At 41.6% G+C, this 4518-nt stretch overlaps 1 long non-coding RNA gene across 1 annotated transcript; it reads left to right on the top strand.

Moving 5' to 3' along the window:
- The first annotated feature begins 481 nt into the window (after positions 1 to 481).
- On the top strand, positions 482 to 4007 carry LOC142662908 (uncharacterized). Its single transcript, XR_012851033.1, has 2 exons — positions 482 to 624; positions 3731 to 4007. It is a non-coding gene; the product is annotated as an uncharacterized LOC142662908 (long non-coding RNA).
- Positions 4008 to 4518: the final 511 nt, after the last annotated feature.

Below are 4518 nucleotides of genomic sequence, written 5' to 3'. Positions count from 1 at the left end.
TTTTTAAAGCATTCATGAGCAGTAAAAACTGCATGTTAACTTTAATTCTGGTCAATACGATCACAGCGGTACCAAACTTATATAGTTGTACAAAGAAAAAACTATTTGTTAAAAAAAAAAATATTTTGTGTTGCCATATACTGAGAGCCATAACATTTTTATTTTTCTGTCAATAGAGCGGTGTGAAGGCCTGTTTTTATTTTCCTGGTGCCATTTTTGGGTACCTGCTACTTTTTGACACTTTTTTTTTTCCATTTTTTTGAGAAGCAAGATGAAAATGCTAAAAGGGTTTATTTTTGAACTTTTAGTTATTTTTTTCCTTTTATTTTTTGGTTCCCCTAGGAGACTTGACCATACAATTGTTAGATCACTCATGCAATGCACTGAACTACTTACTTATGTATTGTAGTGTATTTCCTTTATCTGTGCTCTACTATTAAGCCTTGCCCGAAGGCTTAATAATAGATCACAGAAGGCAGACATGGAGGCCTACAATCGGCTACTGGCTGCCATGGAAACTGATCGGCACCCTGCAGTTTTTTTGAGAGGGGGCGATTGGAGGACAGACAGAGTGAACTCTGATCTCTGTCGTTGCAGACAGGTGTCAGCTGTTTTAAACATCAGGTATTCGCCACATATGGTGCGGGCTCAGATCCTGAGCCCACACCATATTGAAATAGCATACATTCGACATAATAGTACGTTGGATGTCGCCAAGGAGTTAAAAAAGGCTCTAGAAGTTCTGTTTAGATTGGCTAATTATTGTCATGATTCACTCATTTCGACCGTAATCGTAATGATAATTAGCCAGTGTAAATTTAGGAAAAGATGAACAATAAAACCCATTTATCATTGATCGTGATTGATCGTGCTGTTGTGAAAATGATCAGTATCAGTGGTAGAATCTGTAAATACTGCTCTTAGAAACATTTAGGCTATGTTCACACGCTAAAGTAAACAGCCTCTGATTTTTGCAGCATGAGGGGGTGCGTGCCGAACGCCGGCACAGGCCCACTTAGTCCCCGTGGAGCTACTAGCAGCTGCCACGGCTGCTAAAGCGGTAGCAATGCCACATTCAATAATATCTGCGTCCTTAGGATGCAGATACTATTGTACACTACGGCAGAGCAGGGAGGTATCTCCCTCCTCTGCCACTTACTAGGCTACAGGCCACGTTCGGCCTGCAGCCTATCAGGCGCAGGGCGTGATGCTGTCACTGGATCACGCCGGATCTACAAGGGAGTGCTGTATGGCACTATCTACAGGGGGCTGTATGGCACTATCTACAGGGGGCACTATCTACAGGGGGCTGTATGGCACTATCTACAAGAAGGGGTTGTATGGCACTATCTACGAGGGGGAGGTGGGGCGCTATCTATAAGGGGGGACTGTATGGCACTATCTACAGGGGGCTGTATGGCACTATCTACAAGGGGGAGGTGGGGGGCACTATCTACAAGCGGGGATGGGGGCACTATCTACAGGGAGGACTGTATGGCACTATCTACAAGGTGGGGTTGGGGGGCACTATCTACAAGTGGGAGGTGGGGGGCACTATCTATAGGGGGGCACTATCTACAGGGGGGAAGGGTGGCACTATCTACATGGGGGTGTGACACTATTTAGAGGGGGGCTGTATAGGACTGTGTACAGGTGGGGCAGTATAGCACTGTCTACAGGGGGTTCTGTATACCACTGTCTACAGAGGGGCTGTATATCAATATCTACAGGGGGGCTGTATAATACAATCTACGGGGGGCTGTATGGCACAATCTACATGGGGGGGGCTGAATGGCACTATTTACAGGGGGGCTATATGGCACAATCTACAGGGGGGCTGTATGGCACAATCTACTGGGGGTGCTCTATGGCACTATTTACAGGGGGGCTGTGTGGCACAATCTACTGGGGCTGCTCTATGGCACTATTTACAGGGGGGGCTGTATGGCACAATATACAGGGTGCACTATCTACAGTGGGCACTATCTACAAGGGGGCTGTGTGTTGCATCAAGGGAAGGAGGGCCCATTGAAATGTTTACTATGGGGCCCAGTGTTTCCTAGTTACGTCCCTGCTGTCAGCACATGGCTCTTGCTAGGGTTGTCGACAATGATAATCCTCACCCAGTGGGGAGAATTTTCCTCCCTGCCGGCAGTAAAAGTGGTATTGATGAAAATCATTCATCCGTGGTTTATAAAACCCACACAAACAGTGAAAAGGTGCACCAACGGTTGACAGTACTCTTAACCCCTTAGTGACCAGCCCATTTTAGGCCCTAATGACCAAGCTATTTTATTCGTTTTTCTATAGTCGCATTCAAAGAGCTATAACGTTTTTATTTTTTCGTCTACATAGCTGTATGAGGACTTGTTTTTTGCGGGATTATTTGTGCTTTAAAATAGCACCATTTTTGGGTACATATAATTTTTATATTAACTTTTATTAACCTTTTTGGGGGGGATTATAAAAAAAACTGAAATTCCGCCATTGTTCTATGCGTTTTTAAATTGACGTCGTTCACTGTGCGGCGTAAATAACATGTTACCTTTATTCTATGGGTCGGTACGATTACGGCGATACCACATATGTAGAGGTTTTTTTATGTTTTACGACTTTTGCACAATAAAAACACTTTTGAACTAAAATTGTTTGTTTTTGCATCGTCGCTTTCCAAGAGCCGTAATTTTTTTATTTTTCCATCAATGTAGTGATTTTTTGGGCTTGTTTTCTGCGGGACAAGACGTAGTTTTGAATGGTACTGTTTTGGGGTACATGGGACTTATTGATTCATTTTTATTATGACTTTTTTGGGGGACAATGGAAAAAAATTGCAATTTCGCCATGGTTTTTTGCGTTTTTTTTTTACGGTATTCACTTTGCGGTTTAAATTACATATTAACTTTATTAATGGAGTCATTACGGTCGCGGCGATACCACATATGTGTACTTTTTTTTTTTTTACACTTTTACTAAATAAAACCACTTTTTATGGAAAAAAATGGTTTTATTTTTTTTTTTACTGTACTTTTTATTAATAATCTTTATTTCACTTTGATGACTTATTTTATTAGTCCCACTAGGGGACTTTACTGTGCGATATTCCGATCGCTGCTATAATGCTCTGGTATACTTCGTATACCAGAGCATTATTGCCTGTCAGTGTAAATCTGAATATGTCCAGGGCAGACCTGGGGGCTTTTATCAGGCCCCCGGCTGCCATGACACCCCATCGGAGACCCGTGATTTCATTCGCGGGCCGCCGATGGGTGACAGAGGGAGCGCACTCCCTCTGTAAACAAAGTTAAATGCCGCGGTCGCTATTGACGGCGGCATTTAACGTGTTAAACGGCCGCGATCGAAGTAAACTTCGATCGCGGGCGTTGGAGCAGGAGCTCAGCTGTCATCAGACAGCAGAGCCCCGGCTCCTGCCTGCACGGGAGACCCGTGCAGGACTTAGACTAGGCTGACGTGAAAAGGCGTCAGCCTAGCCTAAAGCCCATTAGTGACCGACGTAAAAAGGCGTATTAGTGGTCACTAAGGGGTTAATATAATATGACGTTTAGATCTCCAAGTTTATTAAGCACCATGTAAATATTAAGCCACTATTCCTAAAGTTAAGATTAAGAAGTAATGTTGACAGGTTCTATATATATAGTCTGAGATGTGTTTGCAATCTTTCTTTTTTTACTAATATCTTTTTAATCTGATACATACAAACATGTCATTTTAGTGAGATCTAAATGCCAGGAGGAAAAAAGGAAACATTTCAATAGAGGATTAAAATGCACTTTCATTTCAATGACAGCATCAAAGCATTGTAAATTACATGTAACATAGCCGAAGTGGAAGACTAATGGACAACACAACGTAATGGTGAAGAAGATGCTCACACAAGCCATGTTAAGGGGTCTCTGCAGGTTATGCAATTTGAAGAAACATTTCCTGTACACTGGAATAAAAGCAACTATGTAGTTGTTTTCCACAACATGTGGGCATGGATACAAAAACGTATTGAATTTGTGTTATTTATAAACTTTGTTTAGTGTATGATAGCACTGTAATATTTTATACTGTTGGTCATAATTTTTGGGCCTGCATGCATGAGCTCATTTTGCAGATAGTTTGTTAAAGCTAAATTAAACTTTAAAGTTTTGTACAGGATTAGAAAAACATGGCTGTTTCCTTCCAGCGCCACACCTGTCTACAGGTTATGTCAGGTAGTGCAGCAGAGATCAATTGAAATGAATAGAGCTAAGCTGCAATACCACACACAACCAGTGAACAGGTTTGACACTTTTTTTGGAAGAAAGAATCCATGTTTTCCTAATCCTGTACAGCCCCTTTAAATAGTTGAAGTTGGCCAGTAGACTACACGTAGAAAAATGGTCTTAAAAAAAACTTGTCATCTGAGTAACAGAATTGTTTTAGTTACATAAAATAAAGTTTGTTATGAATTATTACTTTCAGGTTTTGTTCCCACAATGCAGATTTGATGCATTTTTTTTTAAGTCCAAACCA

The sequence above is a fragment of the Rhinoderma darwinii genome, chromosome 11 (assembly GCF_050947455.1).
Source record: "Rhinoderma darwinii isolate aRhiDar2 chromosome 11, aRhiDar2.hap1, whole genome shotgun sequence".
Taxonomy (NCBI): Eukaryota; Metazoa; Chordata; class Amphibia; order Anura; family Rhinodermatidae; genus Rhinoderma; species Rhinoderma darwinii.
This window is presented reverse-complemented; position numbering and strand designations above follow the sequence as displayed.